Here is a 23,631-nt window from a genome sequence, read left to right on the forward strand (position 1 = left end):
GCAAAGTTGAGAGATACAGTTGGGTGTCAAATGGATTTTACAAGAAGCTGAGAGCTTCAGAGGAAGAGAAGTTTAGTGCTGGTTATGCTGAGTCTGCTTGCATTTGTTAATAGCATAACAGTTTGAATACTTGCTTTTGATGCAGAAGGCTGTGGGTTCTCCTCACACAGTATTTAGATGCATTGCTGATACTGTCCTGTGTTGTACTTTTAAAGGGGTGGATACTGCAGTCCTGAGAATGTCCTCTTTGGCAGAGATACCTAGTAACTATGAACCTGTTATCAGTTTGCTATCCATTCCCTATTGCAATATTTCTAGCTTATCATTTTTTAATGTAACATAGGCAATTTATTCTTCAAGGGAAACAGGCATTTTATTTGTAGATAAAACAATAAAATATAAATGTGTTTGCTAGCAGCAACCTCTTCATTAGTTACAGATGTCTTTAATGTGGAATTATTTAGATGACTTTTACTTCTGCAGAGACTGTGCATATTTACTGATATTGGTGGATTGTAGAAGTTTGAGTAGACTTTTATGATGGAAATTTTCTGAATTGGGCAGTTTTGTCATTATTGGTGCATGCATTTTGTCTCATTGATTACTGGTAAAATGTTCAACACAATACATTTAAAATGCTGTTTAACAACTATACTGTATTATACAATGAATATAATTTAATACAAATCAGGAAGGTGTTTATTGATTATCTGATCAGCTCAGGTATGCCCCCTCCCAGTTCTTGGTTGGATGTGTTCAATTAGGAACCAGTTAAATCAACTGTCTACAAGCACAAACTTTTTTTGCTACTGAATATTTTCACTGAGTCTGAATGCTACTGAAAGTGATGAAGTCAGATTGAAGCAATCACTTCTCTTATATCTTCATTTTTTGGGGGGCTACTTATTGTCCACACCTAGGGTAGCTAAGTCCGTCATGTAGGATTTCTGCTGCACAATTCTCCTGGCTGAACTATACCTCTCAACTGTCCAGATTTTCACAGAATGAATAGATTTTTGCTTCTTATTTTTGGTTTGTTCCTCATAAAATGTGTGGTGTTCTGGTAAATCATTTAGGAATGAAGTCACATAATAATGGCAGACATTGAGTTTCAGACTTCATACCCTTTAGAAAAATGCATGCTAAAGCAACTGTCTAAGTTTATACAAGAGCAATTTTTAGTACTGTTTGTTTGTTCCCTCCAATATATTTGGCCTTGTCCAGATTTCCTGCATTAAGAGGTTGAGAGGTATGCAGAAATAAATCGCTTTATAGAATTAGGTATATTCAAACCTCTCAGCTGCCCCCGATTTTGGCTCAAAATGTTGCTCTCCCCCGAATAATCCCTCCGCAAAATGGCAATTTTGGAAGAAACATGGAAGGTTTACAATTAATAAATAATTATAATGATCAGAGTTACAGATTTCTTTTATTTTAGAAATGCATGTAGATTCTCTTATTTTGTCAGCTGCTCAAATTAACAGTACTAATATTAAAAAAGTGTCCCTTCTTTGACAGGTTCCCAGCTGTATTGTGTGGGTATTTTATATTTTTGCATCACATTTTTGGTCCGTTTTTCATAAAATTGTGGTTTTCTGGCAAATTAGTAGCAAATCATTAAAGATTAAAGTTAGAAAATAATGAAAGACATTTGAGTTTCAGATTTCATACTATTCAGAAAATTCATACTAATGCAAGACCTACTATTCTATTATCTTTTTAGGTTTATAAGAGCAATATTTAAAAATGTTCCTTATTTGTGGGCCTTTGTCCCACTTCTCTTTATGGCTTTTTCTAGATTTCTTGCTCTGAGGTTGATAACAAATATGCCAGGGCCATCACCATCAGCCAGCGACATTTCAAATTGTGACATAATTGTTGCACCCCACTCCCACATGTAGTGACTGGATGTGTCCAAGCAAGGCAAGGAGCAGTTAGCAGTGTAAGTGTGCAAAGTATCTCCCCATCCAAGGTAGACACAAGTACTACAGTGGCTTTTCCTCTGTCCTTGATTTTGCAAAATGTTCTAGTTTTCTGTCATATTTTCATACTGTTGATTTATGCTTCTTATTATTCAGAAAATGCATCTCGTTGCAGTGCACATTCCTATGTGTTTAAGTAGCAATGCTTTAATGACCATCAAGTAAGCTTGTCTGAGATTGTAAAATGCAAGTAAGCTTTAATAAGCATACTCTTAAAGAATTATCCACATTGAAAGCCTTTTTGTTGTTGCTATGCAGAGAATATTTACATAACTAAATAACATATAAGCCTTAGGTATTGAAATGTATATGACAGTATTTGTAATAAAGGACAGGATTACAGTATTTTCAGAAGTGCGTTACATTTGTTGGAGACTTGCAGTCATCTTTGCAGGCTTTATCCGTAAACTAAACATTATACCAATCTATCATGTGTGGTCCATAACCTGTGCAGTAATCCTTTAAGCAATTTATCTTGAGCTTGTTTCTTGTTTGCTGTTCATTTTTTACTTTGATCACATTTTCCCCGTGAAACAAGTAGATAGTTGTTGTCAGGCAGCAGGTAATTTTTGGATAAGAAACATTTTTACAAGTGGGGGTAATTAGTATCACAAAGATTGCTGCTTTCAACATGTTACTTGGTACTTTTATAAAGCTGAATATAAATTATAATTAGAACTGCAGTGCAAGGAGAAGTGGTTTGAGTTGAGTGCTGCTTGTTTTTTTATACTTTATTTCAACTGGCATTGTAGTAAATTTATTTTTTCGTGCCTCACAACATTTTTGTTTCCATCTAGATATTAAGTAAGTTGTCATGTAGCCAATGAATTTAAATTTTTTTTCTTCTCCACTTCATTTTGTCTTGATTGGACTCTCATAATGACAGTTTGACACCCAGGGCAGCGTATTTAATTAAAGTCCCAGTTTTTGTGGTTTTAAGCATAGCTCTGCCCCTTTCTCATTGGCCACACCCCTTCCCATTGGCCCCACCCATTCAGCTGTCTCCTGCAGCCCTCCTTTGATTTGAAGTCACCAGCCACCACTGGCCAGATCGAGGTAGGCTGTATGAATTGCTTTACCTTCATCCACCACTCTGGTGACTGACTCAAAGAAGTCAACCAGGTTGAGCAGGCATGCTCTACCTTTCACAAAACCAAATTGCATAGGATCTACAGTTTGGAGCTTCCCTATATGTGTTAATTAGGTCCATGATGATGCGCTCCATAGCCTTACATATCAGATCTGTCAGGCTAATGGGGCAATGATTCCCAGGGTCTGTAGTCACTCCCCCTTTATGGAGAGGAATGACTGTAGCAGTGTGCCATTCAGTAGGGACAAAGCCTGAGGTGAGTCTGTGATTGAACAGGGCACACAAATGTGGTGCCAGTTCACTTTGTAGATCATGTAGAACACATCCAGGGATATTGTTTGGTCCCATGGAAGCTGTATTCCTGGCCTTGGACAATGCAGCTTTATCCTGTGCTACAGTAATGCTGGGTGCCTGGCATTCCTCCAGTATTGTGATTGGTGTTTGGGGGGGTGAGAGGGGTAAAGTTGGCACTGAATCTGTCCACTAGTATGTTGGCTATATCTGTTGGGTCAGTATAGGAGGTACAATTGTGCAGTAACTCAGAGCAAACCTGGATATTGCCGTGGAGATTCTTGATATAACTATAGAAGGCTTTGTGGTTGTTTTTAGTGTCTGCCACAATTCTGCCTTCATAGCTGGCTTTAGAGGTTTTAATGAGGGATCTCAACTTTTTGCTGAGGCTAATAAGGGTGTTTTTCTAGTCTTGGGATGTCACCTTTTTCTGCAACAGTTTCTTCCTTTGGCTGTACAGTTTATTAATGGCAGGTGACCACCAGATTGGCTTCCTCTTTTTGCAGGAGAGTGTCTTGGTTCTGCTGGGTATGGCTAGTTCCATGCATTTATGTACATGTTCGTACAGTGCATTGGTGTATGATTTGGCAGTCATGCAGCTATTTTCCATTGACAAGGGTGCCATGAAGTTAGTCACCTCTGTTTATAAGAGCCCAAAGTCAGCTTTGGAGAAGTTTTTCATGGTGGTTACTTTTGCGAGGGGGGGGGTGAGATGTGTATTTCCATGGTGATTAGTTTGTGGTTGGATCTACCCTTGGTGTAGAACAATGGTTGTCCATGTTAATAATAACCAGGTCAAGGATGTTGCTTCCTCTAGTGGGGATAAGAATGTGCTGGTCCAGGGCATTGGAACTGATGAATTCTAGGAAGTGTTTGGCCAGTGTATTGGTGCTAGAGGGGTAGTTGAAGTCACCTAGTATGAGAGTGTTGTGTTGGACCCTAATAGTTTCCAGGGTGCTTAGGAACATGGAGTGAGATTCTTGGGACATGGTTGGGGAGCAATAGCAGGCTATGACCTGAATTGCTGTCTTAACCAATTTTAGTTTTACCTGTAGTATCTCAGATGTGTTATGCTGGGCTACTACTTTGGAGGTGTGCATATCCTTTATGAATGTGGAGACACCACCACCTTTGGAGCTTCAATCCATGTTCTGCAGCCAAAAGGTGTGGAATGAGTTATAGCCTGGTAGCGCAGGGGTAATTTCTGCTGCTTTAAACCAGGTCTCCATTACAGCACAATGTCGATATTCTCCATTTTGAGGAGTGCTTTGAACAAGTGAATCTTGAGATTTGGACTTCTAGCATTGAGCAGCATGACCATCAGATTGCATTTATTTACAGCTGTTATGGTGGTAATTTGGTATTTGGAACATCACCTAAAAAAGCGCTATTGGGTGGCAAGAGCCTTAACCAGTATCCAGAAACCCAGGGGTGACAGATGCAGGCCACCTCTAGCAAGGCATCTGTCAATCATGTCATCCCAAGCAGACAAATACTGGATCCCCTTAGAATGACACCAGAAACTTAGCCAATTGTTGAAGTTAATCATTTTCTGCTTGTACTGCGGTATTATTCTGGGTGACGGTAGGATGCTGCTCAGGGCTAGGGTCATGGTTAAACCAAACTTGCCAATAATAATAGTCCCTGGTTTAATGGCCCTGCTGGTTAACTGGGTTTGATTAAGTTAATGTCACACCCTGGAGGTTAGTTGTGAACCACAGACCTGCTCATACTTTCTTCATTCTGAATCTGGCACTTCAAAGCCTGTAAAGGCTTGAGGCCATACTCTAAGCTGGTCAAACAAGAAGACCCTGATAATGACCATACTTTTAAGGAGTGATATCTGGATAGGATACAGCTGTGCAGATGTGGTTCAGACTGGAAAAAGATCAATAGCTGGTAGGAGTGTGGTGAGCACCTGTCATCAGTGACAGTGATCACCTGCTCTGGCCAACAATGCTACAACAGGAATAATGACCTACAGAAGTGCAGGCCTGACCAGCTGTTGAGTGGGTTAACAAGGCAGCAGCAAGAAGACCAGAGTTATACAGTAGGAATTGGTATGATGATTATTATTATTATTATTATTATTATTATTATTATTATTAATATTTGTTTTGGTCATGTTAAATATAGATCTATAATATAAGAATGTTGAATAATTGAAGGTATTTGCTAGAAGAAATATGTGTAACTGCGATATTATTACAATAATGCAAAAAAGCATGAACATATCTGTAAATAGAACTGCATCTGTATAATAATGTTTAGAATGTTTATGCTGTAACACAATTGTCTGTATAAGTAGAAATGTAACATACATATAAGTAAAATGTTAATCTATACACACACACACACACACACACACACACACACACACACACACACACACACAAACACACACACATATACATAGATCTGCTTTGATTTACTGAATTACCATTTCTTCAAATTGCAAAACACCGAGGCGATGTTGCCAAAAAGGTAATTTAACAAACTTCCAGAACATCGTTATTTTACCTCCAGGAAACTAACTACTTGGCCACCAACACTTAAAATACAAATGAAAGCAAATGTCTGTAAATCACAGATATACATATGCATGAGTGCACTTACAACTACTTGTTCATGCAAATATACACAAAACACACTAAAAAAGGTTAGCATTTCTACATCTTTCATTTAGTACTGCATTACATTAGGTAGTAGTTAATTTACATGCAGACAGTTTGTGTAGGCCAAGAAATTAATTAAACAATAATCCAAAGACTGTATGTTGGGAAATCCTAATATACCCACACACAGGAGTGGATTATTGCTATTATACATTGATATTATTTAAGAAAGAATTTGCTTGCCTTTCACAAATAATGTATTTGTATAAGGGCACTTCATTCTTCTTCCACATTGTCTTCTGTAGGCTTATGTACCTGCACACATCAGTGCAGGACAAGCAACAAGAGAAAAGAGATCTCCATCGCTGTGTTTTTTATATTTAAAAAAAAAACAGTCAAGATTTTTTGAGGGTCAGTGTAGAAATACATAGAAAATCAGTTATGTTTTGGTAAATACATAGAAAATCAGTTATGTTTTGGTAAATACACAGAAAATCAGTTATGTTTTGGTAAATACACAGAAAATCAGTTATGTTTTGGTAAATACACAGAAAATCAGTTATGTTTTGGTAAATACACAGAAAATCAGTTATGTTTTGGTAAATACACAGAAAATCAGTTATGTTTTGGTAAATACATAGAAAATCAGTTATGTTTTGGTAAATACATAGAAAATCAGTTATGTTTTGGTAAATACACAGAAAATCAGTTATGTTTTGGTAAATACATAGAAAATCAGTTATGTTTTGGTAAATACATAGAAAATCAGTTATGTTTTGGTAAATACACAGAAAATCAGTTATGTTTTGGTAAATACACAGAAAATCAGTTATGTTTTGGTAAATACATAGAAAATCAGTTATGTTTTGGTTTCTTTAGTTTTGCAGTATGTACCTGATTTGTCTCTTATTTTGCTCTGCACCTCAACATATGCCAATAGAAAGTCTGGCTGCTCAATGGTACTTCAGCAGGTGGACATTTTCTACTGGTATATACTCAATTTACAACAGGCGCACTGGTTGGGCTCTCCAGACATTGTGTTCATTTTTGAATAGCAATGAGACATTATTATATAATATTAATATAATAATTGTGAAAGATAGTAATTTGGTCTGCAATATTAATTGTATGTACAAGATGGCTGAGCTCAGTCAGACATCACACCCTAGTCAGAGCGGGTCTATATTATAAAGTCAAATGCTTACCCTATTGAATACCTAAACTTTGTCCCGTTGTCATCGAACTGCATAAACACCAAATGCCCTAAGCCACGAAAATCAAAAAGTCGAACTGTCATACTTGTCCCACCACCCGTTACATACTACCTACACAAACTAAATAAACCACATACATACACTAACTAAAACCCTACTTCTAACCCTAAACTAAACCCAATTTCTAACCCTACACTAAATCTTACATATACCACCATGTATGCACTTAACTTAACCCGCACCCTAACCCTAAGGTCCGTAACTATCACACACTTACCTTAAAAAGCTAAACCCAAACAAACTAAATAATCCACACACATACACTTAACAAAACCCTACACTAAATCTAACATACATTACCATCTATGCACTTACCTTAACCCGCACCCTAACCCTAACTATCTAACTACCTAACTATCACACACTTACCTTACGGAGCTATACCGCAGAAGGCCAACCATGACAATTCGATGTTTCCGCTTTCGCTCTTCTGGACATTCGATGTTTTCATGGTTCGATGATGACGGGTCGACGTTTAGGTATTCAATAAGGTAAGCGTTCGACTTTACAATATAGACCCGTCAGAGCAGAAGTTAGGAAGGGGTGGAGGGATTGCAGTATCAACTATCAAGTGATGGTCCAGCACATACTTTAGAGAGATTTGGCCAGTTGTATTACTTCTGTATACAATGTTAAATCATTCTGTTATATAATTACCATTACAAAAAACTCTCAAAGCACGCTGTTTTGTACAGGAAATAAAATCTTCCATGAATTATTACATTTTTCTGTGTGTGTGTGTGTGTGTGTGTGTGTGTGTGTGTGTGTGTGTGTGTGTGCGTGCGTGCAGCTACTGGCTGAATACAGTTCACACACTGTAAACAGTAACACATAATATTTAAAACACATTTCTACAAAATATGTATCAATTTGTTTATAACTTAGAAAAAAGGGAAGACTGGCAAAGTCTGAGAATTCAAATAGTAACACATATTTAACACATGCATACAAAACAAGCATTGCAATGAATGGAATGCCTTGCAAATAAGTACTAAAAAGTCATGTAAGTGATATTAAGGATAAAAGGTGAAATACAGGTAAACACCAAATGTCTTATGTCTTCTCTTTTTTAGATGGGGACTATATTGCCTACAATATGACACAGAAGGAAAGAAGAACAGTCAGACTGGTTGGTTTGCGTGAATAAAGTGCAGTATTCTGTCTTTAACCGATTGTATTAATACATATAGGGAACTGAAGCAGGAGTGCATTCACTATATTACTGCAACCAAATGATAAAGATATGTTAGTATACAAAGTGCAGTATTCTGTCTTTAACTGATTGTATTAATACATATAGGGAACTGAAGCAGGAGTGCATTCACTATATTACTGCAACCAAATGATAAAGATATGTTAGTATACAAATTGCAATATTCTGTGTTTAACTGATTTTATAAGATGTATGTGTTATAAAGGGTGTTTTCAGTTCAGTATTGCAAACAAATGCATATCAGCTGCAACTATGATCATTATGTTTGTGTAATAGACTGCGAACATGTAAACCCCAGCAGTACTTGATATGAGTATACTATCCTACCAAGCACGCATGAGCACTTCCCATAAAATTTTATCTAAAGCATGCATAAGCACTGCCCAAAAAATGTTATCTAAAGTATGCATAAGCACTTCAAATAGCATTTTCCCATGTGCACATATGCACCTCCCAAATCAGTACTCCTGTGTTTGTATAATCACTCTCCATATACTCTGTTTACTTCAGTAAAGATTTATAAAATACAAATGTTTTAAAGTAAGAAATTGAATGATGTGTGAATTTTTTTTGAAGCTTCAAAACACCAAAGCCCCAGGAAGCGGATGTAAAAAACACACAAAATTTAATGTTCAAATATAGTTAAAAACGATCGCTCAAGGTCCAGTTAATAAGGTGCTTCAACACCCAAAACGAAATCACAAACAAGTGGAAGTTTAAGTGTTCATTTTGGGTGTTGAAGCACCTTATTAAATCGACCTTGAGCAATCATTTTTAACTATATTTGAACATTAAATTTTGTGTGTTTTTTACATCCATTTCCTGGGGCTTTGGTGTTTTGAAGCTTCTGTGGTTTGTGGACGTTTATTGGTGTTTGCTGGTTGAATTTTTTTTGAGTATTTTCTCCTTTTTGTTTTTTTAATTATGCACCCCGTTCTCCTTTATTATTTTCTTTCTCTCCCATTTATGTTAATTGTTTCACAGGTCCAAAATCCTCTGGAGAAGCTGAGGCACATACCTTCCAGGTTAGGGAGCACTCCCCCTCTTACCATCCAGACACATCCTTGCAGGGCTGAGGTAGTGGCATTGGTCCTCCATGTACGGCAGCATGTGGCAGCCTGGTAAGCCTCACTGAATGGGGTCCTCAGGACTTGGTTGAAGATGTGCTGTAGGTGGTAGTGGATAAATGCATTCAGCAGTTTGAAGGTTCTCTTCAACATATTGAAAGACATGCTGTCCCAGTTGATGCCAACCACTGCACAAACACAGGGCCCTACCCTCACAACATTGGGGTTCTGCATTGCACCACCACAATCTCACAGTGAAAATGTTTGAATGTCTGTGGACTGGGACTGCTGCTGACACCTTCTTTACCCTCTCTTCCCTTATGCTCTCCACTATACCCTCTAACCTATTTCCCACCCACACTACTCTCTTATATAAAAAATTAAAAAATAGTGAGCTTCTACAGCTCACCAAAAAATGTTACCCATCCTCTTCTACCTCCTCCAGCACAACCCTCTTGATGTTTTCCTTCTGTGATTCCTTCTTTGTTGCATCTCCTCTTTTTCAATATTTCCTAGTTCAGCCTTTCTGTTCTTTAATGTATCCAACAGGTTGTTCACATAATGATACCCCCATATAAAACACTTCAAACCCTTCTATTTTTAAAATAACAGTTCTGCAGTCCACTGCTTGCCTTTAGTCTTTCAGCCAAGACTTCCCATAGCCACATCCATAATATCCGAGTGCACAGGAAATGATGAGAAGCCTATGGCTTTGACATAGGGCTTCGTGTATACATAATGTTTATCTTTCGATACTTTATGCTTTTGCTGTACGTAGGCATCTTTTCAAAATGCCTTCTCCTTTTCTTATTCAGCCTTAATAACATGCTCTTAGCTTATTTGCATACACATGTAGCAGCACTCCTCACAGATAACTGCAAGGGAGCTCTAAAGTCCCAAACTATGAATAACACCTTTTGTTGTTAGAAAACTATAATCATGTGGCGTGAAAAGAAGGAATGGCATTAATACTTTGGCAATAAATAAGGAATAACTTATTTTATATTTCAAGTGATAGATATGAGGAAAGGGAATGAATGTGTAGATATGAAAATGCAAGTTTTTCATTATAATCTTGCTGGCCGATACAGTTAAAATATTTCTTTACATGCAGTCTCATTGACATAATCTGTAAAATCTGCTTTACAGCATGGGTAATATAATATGTGAGATGCTATTAAATGCAGCTTTTACTAGAGTGCTTGCAACTCAATGTTTTCATTCCTAATTACTGCAAAATGGCATACAACAGTCTGGCTATGTAATTAATTCATAAATGTCAATACAGGCCTGTATGAACTCAAAATGTTCTATAAGCATTATATGGAATAAACTGTGTTCCAGCATTACCAGATCTTTGTTTTACCTTTATCTGTTGTGTGTGACATCATCAGCTCTGCACAAATGATATCACACCAGACTTACACAGCATCACCTCTGTACAATGTCCTGTGCACTGCATACATTCACAATGATATTTCTAGACAAGCTGTGAAAGGAGACATGCATGAGCACAGTGACAGTACAGCTGTATACAGCAGAAATACCATGTGGCTGTATGTCTACAGCAGCTGTCGGACAAGAGATAATCACCTGTCTTTGACACTGTGCTTTAATATGATAATCACGGCACCAGAAATCTGGACTGGAGGGTATTCTTTAGCTTATGAATTGCACAAGTTTGGCACTGACATGCATATACTGAATTGGTGCACAGTTTGCCTTGTGTGGTGGTGTAGATAGTGGTTAGCCTTGTATAAGTCAGGCATGAAGCCAACCAATTGCATTCGTTATATATTTACAGGAGATGTTGATGTGAAGTTTTTGAGAAACAGACATCACTTAAAACCAATCAGAGACAATATTAGTAAGCATAACAGAAGGCATAAAATATGAAGTTTTTAATTCTTCTTTATTGGGAGTTCTTAAGATGAAATGCATATTCAGTCAAAAATCACTGCACTGAAAAAAATAAATATTTTTCAGTGTCCAGGCCAACCCTGGCATTTGTTATATAATTTAGTATATGGACACAGTCCACTGGAGCACTTCAATACAACTTCAGTGATTTTTAAATATATTCATTTTTTTGAAGAACAGAATTTTCTATTACAAGTACCACAGCTATTGATAACAACACCCTCTAGCTCTACCAGTGTGTTGAAATAATTCTGAAAACTGATTTTTATAAGGACATAGACAAACCAGGTACACTTTTTCAGAATCTAAAAAAAATGGTTCAAGTTCTGCATCATAAATCATGCAAAGGGATGCTAAAACAGCTCTCTCTCTCTCTCTTTCTATATATATATATATATATATATATATATATATATAGTACTGAAAAAAAGATGAGATGGAGAGGAGAGGACATGATAGATATTTTAAGTATCTCTAAGGATTTCTAGGAGTCCAGATCATTACAGACTTTCAAAAAAAAATGCGTCCAGTGCATTTTCAAGGACTGTTAAACTTCTGTGCATTTTCTAAGAATGTTGAGCTTCTGTGCATTTTCAAAAAATGTTGGTTTCCAGTGCATTTTAGTATCTTTGCATTTTCAAAGACTGCTGAATTTCACTGCAATTTCAAGGAATGCTGAACTTCAAGGGAAGATACATTTACTGCTGCTCATGCTAAGTCTGTTTTCAAGGTGTAAATGTTGTATTCATCAAATGGCCATCATCAGTGGCTGTGCTATAAAATTTGAAAGCAGTGTTAGTATTACAACAGGTAGCATACTTGCATTTGGTGAAGAAGGCTTTGGGTTCTACTCCCACTCCATGTACATGTAATGCTAATATTGCCGTGCCCTTTAAAAGAGGATGGGGGTGCTGCACTCCTGAGTGTGTCCTCCTTTGGATGAGATACCTAGTAACTATGAACCTGTTACCATTTCCCTATTGCAATATTAAGAGCTTAATATACATATTTTTAATTGTAACACGGGCAATTTATTCTCCAAGGGCAGCAGGCTCTGAATTTGTGCATGAAGCACTGAAATGTGAGATCAGTCTGTGGGTGACTTTTCCTTAGTATTTACTTGTCTAATGTCAAGGCCAATATCAAGGGCCAGTGGCTGACTATGTTTATGGACAACTACAGACTCGGGTTGTCATAAACTCTACAGATGACTTGTACATTCTCCAAGAGGCTCTAATATGGGCATACAAGTGATGCTTGGACATTGCCTTAAGGTAAATGCCAAGAAAGCAAGTACTATGTCCTTAGGCAAAGATGGACACTCATGCCATCTACCACACACATGATACCCTTTTGAAAAATGACAGCCATATTGTTAACAATGAACTATGCTTTGATCACCATGCATTCACTGTTGTTAGGAAGTACCTTTTCTAGCCAGACCGATTACCAGGGCTATATCTTCTGGGACAAGCAAAGCTATCTTTCTGTATTACTCTATCATCATGCCCATAATGGAATACAATTGCCCTTTTGGTAAGTACTTTTCTAAACATAGTACTCAAATGAAAACACAATGGGATTTCCAACTGAAATAATCAAGGTCAGGATTTATTTTTGATACACAAGCTACCTTAATGTACTTTCTCCCTTCACCCTCATTGAAAAGGAATGCAATTAGGTAGCAGTGTTAATGTCATATGGTACTAAAGAAATGGAATATTCAGGCTATGTTACAAATAATCTACCTGATCAACATCCTAGTTTGAACCTACAAATAATTAATCACTGTTTGGAAATGCTGTGTTGCCCATAGTACAGATAATATGATGTCATGCTGATGTTTATTCATTTTTAAATACATTTTGCAAACTTATGCAATATGAGAGTAAAACATGTCTGATCCCAAAGAGGCACACAACTTATAATCAGATTCAAAGTGTTCACACTAAAATGCACAGACCCAAATCCCAATACAGCACATACCCATATCAACCTATGTAAAATCTAAAGCAGTGCAGCAGAGGGAAACCATATGTTCATTTCAAACTTAGGTAGCACATTGTAATTTGTTATAAATTTCCCTCTTCTATCAGCTATTGCTCAGTCCTTTGACCTTCACCCAATGTGATTAGGTGTTGCTATCACAATTCTCAAACATCTGGAACACATCATGATAGAAACATTAAATCTAATATTGCCTTACATCTGCAAAGTGGTTAGGCATAGCTCTGTAATGCCTTTGTCTCAAGTTTGAGTTATAATTCACAAGTATACCTCAATCCAAGGAATGCTTCTCATTTTGAGTCATAATGTTACACACTGTTCTACAATGAAACAGTGTGTCATATATTCATTGTTAATATTTTTAATCAGTATTCATTGTAAATAATTCTGTTTCATAATTCTTGAAAGTAACTTTTCATAAGTATGGGCTAAAATATTTTAACCATGTGAATGCTTTGACATTTATGTTGTTATTAAGTGTTCCACAGTTTGCCCACTTGGGCCACATTAAGTGATATAGTGTTCCACATTTTGCCCACTTGGACCACGTTAAGTGAGGTAGTGTTCCACATTTTACCCACTTAAACCACATTAAGTGAGGTACTGTTCCACATTTTGGAGATGGAAAGTTGAAAGGTATGGTTTGAATAATGATCTTGAATCATATTTTGGGTGGCAGATAAGGGAACACAGAAAGCAATGAACAGATTTCACAATGCCACACTGTAGTCTTTGTCATGTTTTGCTCATAGTGTATATACCAATATATCTTAAATTCTAAACTCAAGAATTAGAGAAAATGCCAAAAAGTGGGGTACAAATTCACGAACATATTTTAAATGCAGCTCTTATATACTCAGAGAATTGTTAAAATTAAGAGTTTTGTAGCAACATGCATTTTCTACAAGATATAAATTCAAACTCAAATATTTAGCATTGTTTAGTGACTGCATTTTTACCTATTTGTTGACTGGGTAAGCCTACTGGATGCAACTGTCTCTTTTCAAGGGTAACCTGGTTAGATGACTTATTCAGAGTAGCACAGTAGGCAAATAGATGTAGCATAAGTCTCACTTTAAGCCTTGGTGAGGAACCATCTCAATAATTTGCCAAAAAGCCATGAATTTTACTTTTTTTCTTTTTTACAGCTGGCCTTGACAGGCAGCCACTCAAAACATCCTTGTTATTATCTGTCATTGATTCCTGTGAACTCTGTGACTCTGTTTTAACACATATTCACTTTATTTCTTATTTTTCTTTTTTGTCCCACATTTGTATCTGTCACATTTACTCAAATAATTTTTGGTCTGATGAAGTGGTGGTGGACACTGCAAAAGCACTTTTAATAAAACCTGTGGATTTTACAACTGCTGAGCCTTGCCTTTCTGCCTGTTACTAGCTGTGGTTTTGCTTGGAATTTTAATTTGTTTAATTGTGTACTTGTCATTTCATACACAATGCACATCTGCACAGCTTTTTATAAAGCCAGACATGCTTCTCTTAATAGATTTCCCTTGCTTGCTCATGTCTTGCCCCATGAACTATTCTGTCTCTTCTTAACACATCATGTATGTCACAGAATTTATTGTCTTTGGATTTTTTTCCAAAACTTAGTAACAAAGTTCAGCTCTCTGTATGAAATCATGCCATTGTGAAGATCAAACATTGAAGTAATAGCAATTTTTGATTTGGATTCCCATTCATTCTAGAATCTAGTTATAACTGCTGCAGTGTGGCATTTTTGTTTTCTAGAAAAGTATTAGTGTTAAGTATCTCCAGGACTTTTTCCTTATTAACATGCAGAAATGAGGTTCACTGTACATCTTCGGCCTTTTTGGGAGTCCACTTATAGTGAAGAACAAATTAAATTTCACAATCTAACGCAGATGACTATCTGGCAAAACTACCTCCCTGTTTCAGTCCCGTGAATTAGCATCCCATCTCCTCAGCTGTTGAAGAAAATACTTAAAAAAAAAGACTTCTGTACACTGCAAGAACCCTATTAACTTCCTAAATTGCTATATCTAATACAGCCCCCCAGCTCTTCAAGTGAAGAGGAAAAAAATCTTCAGACCATCACACTGAGATAATAAGCCAGTTGGCTTCCTACTGTAATGCAGCCAATCACACCCTATCAAATCCATACCTCCCCAGCTCTACATCTAAAAACAAAAAAAAAATGGCTTTGGACCTTCACATTCCTGTAACCCACCGAATGGATGCCACCAATCCTGAACACAAAACTTAAAAACTGAAAAACAAAAAGTCTTCAGATTACTGCAGGAAGCTGATTGGCTTTCTGCAGTAATAGAGCCAATCACAGCCCAGTAAATCCACATCCCCACAGCTTTTGACATGAATTGCTAAAAAAAAAAAAAAAAAAAAAAAAGTTACTATACGAAGCTCATTGGCTTCCAATAGTAATATAAGCAATCACAACCCACCAAATCCATGCCCCCCCCCCAGTTCTTCAAGTGAAAACAAATACCACTTTTACAGATTTATTGGTTTTCTTACAGTAATTCAGCTAATCCACAACTCCCCCAAGCTCTCCTTTGGTACAGAAAAAAATGTTAACTGCAAGACTGACTCTCGTTCATGCCCTCTAGCACTTTGCACTAGGGGCAATTGTCCACTTCCCCCACCCTTGCTATAGAACTGAGCCAAAGTTATCAATTAATTGCATTGCTTCCTTATGACTGCAATTGCACAAGTGTTTCCATCTGAAAATTATATTTCTGTATGTCTAAATGCATAACTCTTGAAAAAAAATATTTCTTCATTTCTAAAAGCATGAAACACTTGTATTTTTCTCAGAATGCTCAATACATGTAGACCACAAATTATGAGATGGAGTTAATAACCTGCAAGAATTGTTTTTTTCAGACAGTTTCCTAAAAAGGGCCTACTTGACATGCAACTTTTTATAGGTAGGCATAGGCATATGCAAAGTTGCATACCCTCCACCTTCTAGATACAGTTCATAAACCCCTGTTCTGATTGCATACTCTGCAGCCTGTGAGCATGGCTGCACTCAGGAGTGTAGGCAAGAATTTTGCAGTGTAGTATGGTGTGGGTATACTGAGTCACATGACTATAGGATATAGTAGGTTCACACATAAGAAGATATATTTATTTTAGTAATCCCAGTCTCTACATTTATGGATACTGTCTCCCAGAGGGTGCCTGCTGTTTGTTACTGTACACTTTACACATTTGTCATTTTATATCCCTGTTCAGGCAGCACTCAGTGTTCCTTAGGGTTTGAGATTACCAGTTTACAGATTAGCCTAGTAGCACTGTTAATGGACTATCTGCCTTCCAATGCTTTCCAATGATGAAATTTACCTCCATAATTTATGTCATGCTGTTTTGCCACTTTACATATAATACCACCATTAAGATATGGTCACTAAAGCATTACAGCTGTTCCCTTTTTCCTTCTTGCACCTCCTATTTTCCAGTTATCTTTCTATAAGTTTGTTCTTAAATATATATTAGGCCTTTTAACGCTGTCTATGCTGCAGTTCTGTCACGGGGGGGGGGGGGTATCACTGCTACTAGGTGATCTACTTAGAGAAGATGGGAACTATACAGTCAGTCAAGCCAATCAAATGATACTTTATTTGAATGAGGTTGCTGCTGTGGTGGAAATATTCTTCTTATGGGTAGTGGCCTTATTGTTGATTACAGTACATATGAGGTCTAGGAAAAAAGGAGCAGTCTCCAGCATGGAGGCTAAGAATGGGAGTATCTGCCTCCCATAATTAAAGAGGTTTTCGGATTTTCTGTAAAAGGTGAATATTGTTTCATTTAGACTGGTTAACTAAAGTGACAACTGGACACAAAAAAATTGGAAATTATGACCTAGAGCCTGTCAATGGACTGCCGCTAGCATAAAAGTTTATTTCTGTTCTGTTTATCTCCACTGGCATTTCTCATTATGAAGCTACATTATATATTTGAATTTATAGTGTGTAATACCATTTGTCTCTCACTGAAAATTGCTTTAACACGTTTTTATATTATTTCTTATTTTGCAGTTTTGGTTCATATTTGAAATTGACACATTTCCTCAAGTAATTTCTGCCCCCCAACTCTTTTTTATTACCAACACTTTGTGCAAAAAAATCTTCAAGGCAACAGGACAAACAGGTTGTTCTCTGTAGATTATGTATCCTTCAGATGTAATGTTAAACTGAGTTGGTGGTAGCTCAGGTGGATGTAAAAGAACCCATGGCATATATCAATATGAGTTGGAGCTATTTTATTTACATATTTCCTTTTTTATATTTCTATACGTTACTTACACTTGTATTCTAAAGAAATATATAGCCATGTTTTTCCATTTTAACATATAATCTACACAAAAACATTTATTTCCATTGTTCCATCATTTAAAAAAACACATTTTGTAAGTCAAGATCATCAACTATTATTTAATTTTTATCGATCCTGCTGCCCTTTCTTACACAACTATAATTTTATTCATCTAGGACATATTCATCATGTCTATTTTTGTTATTCAATAATCTTCCAACTATGAACAATATTCTGTCATATTTTTCAATTCCACATATTTTATTTCACGTTTCCATTTAATAACACATCCATCATTATATTTTTAAACATTTCCAATTTATGTTCTTTCATAAAACTTCTTCAAAACTGTTCCTTTTTTTAATTTAGAACTGTGTTTTGATGTTTCTTGCTCATTATGTTCATCATATTTTCTTTCTTCTCATTCCTTATATTTCAAATTACACCTGCTTCATAAAAATCAATCATTTTCCCTCTATCCTTTATAATTTTTTTATATATTTTAATTGCTTCCAAGGATATCTGATATGATGTTTTCTATATTATTATAATACCATAATGTTCTGTTTTTATCTCATTAGTTTCCATCTTCTATAATGTTATTCCTTCCATGATTTCCTTGTTTATTATTTCCCCTACTTCATATTTCCATATGTCTTCCTACCTTACATCTAACATTTTCACCATCATATGCAACGTTCTCTTTTATCTTCTTTATTACCCCAAAAAAGGAACAAATGCAAAGTGCATTATAGGTGTTTTTAAATTCAAGCCTCCTTCTTCTTTTTATTGTATAACACCCCTCTTTTCACTGGATTCACTCCTGAACTACAAACAAAATTAAACAAAAAAAATCCTAACATCCCTTCCTCAAGTTTAACTAACATATGCACCCCTGAATATGCTAGTTTTCCTAATATGTATATGTATTTAACACATATATTTCCATCTCTCCACCATGAAAACATTCTTTTTATTTCGCCCAACATTGTTTCCTACTGTTTTGTTATATGTTCATACTGCACAAATTTCAAGCCTAATAGACTTACGTTCTTCTTAGTGTAATATATTCCACTTATTTTGTTAGTTTCATCAATGCCTTTGCTTTTTGCCCTATTTAAATGTAACATAGATTTCTTTAATAATTCCACCACTTTTACTACATCTTCACTTATCCATATTGTATTTTTTGCCACAATCACTAAACCATCTACATATGACAGATGGTACTATAACTCCCTTTCCCATCTCCCACTTTGCTTCTTTCATTTCATACATACCTTTATAAATTCTTCATTACCAACTCAAATAGAATTTGTTATCTTTCCTCATATCCATCCATTTATCACAGCTTTCACCCATGAAATTGCATTGCATATTTTTATAACATTCATTTTTTTCCTATCACATATGTCTGAAGAATCTTCCACATTATTCCATAACTAATCTTGTCAAGTCTTATCACATCACTACCCTTACTTTCTTATCTTTTAAAATCATTTCTGTAATGTCTTTAACTATTATTAGCATTTCCTTTATCCCTTCCCTTGATTCCAAAACCCCATTGTCCTAGAACCTCATCCAAAATATTCTGCATCCTTTTTGTATTATTTCCATAATGGTTTTACAATCTGTATTTCCCAGTGCTATAAGCTTCCAATTTATATGTCTCTTCTTTCATTTTTTCCATTTACAATTAATTACTCTGCCATAAATTACTTCATTTTGTATTCTTTTCTCTGTCCAGTTATCTAATATTTTATAGACTATTAATTTCTTACTTGCATTCACCTTTTAGTAATCCATCTATTCTTTATGGAGATTCCTCCTGTCTTTTTTTTATTGCTTCTTCCATTTTACTCATAGTAATCTCTTTTTGTGGAGAATTCCTAACATTTTCAGATATTTTGTGATCTCTACTTCTACATGTACTACTTCTTTTTCATGCATTCTACCCAAAAAACTTTTCTACAATTTCCATTATTTCATTTTCCTTATATCTAATATTTCCTTCTTAATCAAACATTGCATCCATCCATCCTTCTCTTATTTTACCTATTTCAACAGAAATAGTGAAACATCCTCTTTTTTGCTTTTAAAAAGAATCTTTGAATAAACAACGTATTTTAATTTTTTCTCATTTTTATAGATCTCTCTGTTTTTCTTATTCTGTCACCAAATTGCTTTATTGCTTTTTCATGTATATTTATGATTTCACTATATAATCTTGTTTTCCTTTGATTTGTTCTTTTTTAGACAATCAAAATATTTTCTTGGATTTTTCTTCACAAACTCACCCTAATATTTATAGTGTACACTCATTGTCATATGACATTCCCATAAAATCTGATTTCGCAACATTTATAGTAATTTGTTTTAATCCTTTCCCTTCTTTAATGGCTTCTCGTTCATATCCTGTTTTAGTTCATGCCACTCTACAATCTAAAAAAAAATTTTGACCCCAACTGTTATTTCTTTCATAACTTTTGAATATACAACAAAATCTATTTCAGTTCTAAACATCCTCCCTGTATATGCCCATTCTCTATTTTTTTATTTTCATCTCTCTGTGTTTTATAACTTCTTTTAGTACTTTAATATCATGCATTATTTTCCCATTCTGCTTTCAAAAATTACAGTTAAAGTCTTCCACTATAATAACTGAAATAATTAATGGGTTAAAGTGTTTACATTTCTGCAGAATCTTTGTCTTCTCTATCAAATTAGTGTATGTACAATCTAAAATTACCATTAAACATCATTTTGTTTTCCCAATATCACACAACACTAATCTTCCAAGTACTACTACAGTCATAATCAATATCTTTTTCACCATTTAGTTAGTATTGATCAACTAATATCATTCTGAATGCTATTTACATTTAATACAAATATTCCTAAGTTATCATTTCTTTTTTTTTTTTTTGCATCTTTCTTATTTTTAGTTTTTTATTTTATTTTCCTTCCCTGTATCCTCCATCCTGTTGATTTACCATTATTTTCATATTGTTCTTTCCCTGTTTCAAATACTCTCTGTTTCTCTTCTTCACTTCCTAGAGCAACATATCAGTTTTTAGTTTGTACATTGTAATACTTTCTCTTTGCAAAATATTTTATACTTTATCCCCAAAATCTTTCTTAATATTAGTTACATTTTCTTCTTATTTTACCTACCCATAATACTTTATCCTTCTATATCTTCAGCTCTATTATCATCATATATTTTTTCTTTTGAAACATGTTTTTCTTCTAACATTTTCCCTTTCTAGTATAGGCAAGACATACCAAAAATGTCCATATTTAATGCATCTTCTCTACTTAGATCTACATTTTTAGTGATATATCCTATTTCCCTCATTGATCACATCTTCCTTTATTACAGTCTTGCACCAAATTCTTGTCATCACCACAACAAAACAAAAAAAAAAAAAACGACAAAAAAAAAAAAAACATGTTTTAGGTTGACTCTTCCCCATTTCTCTTTCACAATCATAGTATATTTTTTCCCTCATGCACATCCAATAACACCCATACCTCCCACGCCCATGACTAAGCATTTCTTTTATCATGTACTTTTTTAAACTGATGCACCTTATTGCAGGCAATCGAAAAAAGTCTTTTATTCAGCTTCCTAAATGTTGTGAGCTGTACATTTAGTTTTTCTTTAACTACAGTCCCCAAGTTCTGAAAAAAATACAATCATTCCATGGTGGCAATGAGCTCTTTTTCTCTCCTTCATTCATATATTTTTCAATTAATGTAAATGTTTTAAAAGTAAGCTCACCGTTTCTATTCCTAACTGTATTAAAGCTCTTATATCCTGTACATAAAAGCCAGAAGGTAAAATAATACTGTCCATAACTAGACATCTGCTATTAGTGTCTCCTTCCTTTGTTGTAATTCTTACCACCAGTCTTCACCTCTTGTTTTGTCATCCTTGTATAAGTCATTGTCTTCATTCAGTTTCAAACACAGCCATCTTACTTGCCTTTGTTTACCATTTCTGCAAATGTAAAAGTGTTTGTGCTGCTCACAACCCCATGCTTTAAATCCAGCTACTCTGCTGACCAAGCAAATCCCGAAAGTGCTGGCAGAACCTTCTGGTACTTCAGCCCCTTTTCATGATTCATCTGGCAGCACTTTCTCTGCTACCTCAACCAGCATGCAATCCACATTGTACTCCAAATTACTGCCTCATCAGCATTTCCCTCAGATTGATCCATCATCTCCATTAACACAGTAGTTTCCACACTTCCTTCCTCTATCTGTGTAACTACAATATCCTCTCTTACAGAATATAAACAATAAATCAATATTCGGAATTACAGCATTCTCAGCCTGCTTTTCCCTTTCTTTCCTCATCTTGGAATTCTCCAAGCACTAATGATGGTCCTCTGATACCACCTAGCTTTTGAAATAGTAGGGTAAGTTCCCCAGTTCTCTTTTCAAATTTCTTCTGGTCAGTATGAATACCACCTCCAGTCCCTTGAAAACAGGCCATTGGCCTACTAGGTCTAACCCAGTAAACAGAATGCAAATAAAACAAAGATAAATAAATTGTACTTGGACCCATCTTCTAGGTTCCCTCATTCACCTGCACCTACTATATTTGTGTTGCAGCTCCTATCCTGAGCTTAAATATTATCTGATAACAATGACTAGTGCACACATAAAATACAGGTCAGTCTATGATTGCTAAACTGTATTGATGCTACAGTACACTTATTACACACATAAAGTGTTAAACTATAACTATTCTGATAGTCTTTATGCTGTTTTATATACAATTGCCATTTTCTTTATGTACTATAGTAAATATGATGTGTTTTGACTAAATACTGATGGCACGTATAATAGCATATATGTAGGCTCTTATTGGTACCAATGAAGCATACATGCAAAGTAATTACTGAACAAACAGACCTTTTTCTTGTTGTTCCTGCCTGAAATTGCAAGATTAAATTTAAAAATAGCAAATAAAATATTAGTTTTATACATTTAAAACTTTCAATAGTGTTGCCACCTCACAGCAAGAGGTTCCCCCATTCAGTTCTTGGCTGAGGTGCCTTCTGTGTGGAGTATACATGAGCCTCCTGTGTTTGCTCCAGTTTCCTCCCACATTTTAAAGACATGCAGTATGTGGATTGGCCACTCTAAACTGACCATATGTGTGAGTGTACATGCAAGCATGTGGTGTTGAAGTGACACCTCGACCTCGTGCAAAAATGAGAAAAGGGCTGTAGATGGATGGATGGATTTCTAATCTAAACAATAACTCCCATGCATGTGTCTATTGTATTTCTAAACATGAAAACAATTTATTGTGTATGAATAGAATATTAATAATTCATATCTTCAGTAAAAAAAATAATATAAGAGAATTTCCTATATAAAAATAGTTTATTACATAATGCCTAACTTGGTGTCAGGAAGTCCATTATGATTTCATACTCCTCCTTATCTTGGCACATGGTTAAGGTTTTTACTTCAGAGACACAAAATACAGGGTTTGATTCTAACCTGAGGTCATTAGCCTAAAATGGTCCTTCAGAGTGGTTAGCCTAGTATTCATCTATGAAAAATGAGTTAAAGATTTGTCTTTTTTCTAAAAAACAAATATTGCCAAGGGTAGTCATAGGCAACGTATCAAGTAATATACACACATAGTGTAATCCATTGTTTGTACATAGTCCAGTCATTAGTAGGAGAATCACCTTAATGTCAGAAGATACACAGGTGCCCTTGTGGATCTTGCAGAGTCCGTACAGCTCTACTTTTTCATGACTATACCTAGCACTGAGAAGTAGCATATCTTTTGTAAAATACTTAGACTTTGTAAAATACTTATACTT

Source organism: Protopterus annectens, chromosome 2.part2 (genome assembly GCF_019279795.1).
Source record: "Protopterus annectens isolate FY-2018-M chromosome 2.part2, PAN1.0, whole genome shotgun sequence".
Taxonomy (NCBI): Eukaryota; Metazoa; Chordata; order Ceratodontiformes; family Protopteridae; genus Protopterus; species Protopterus annectens.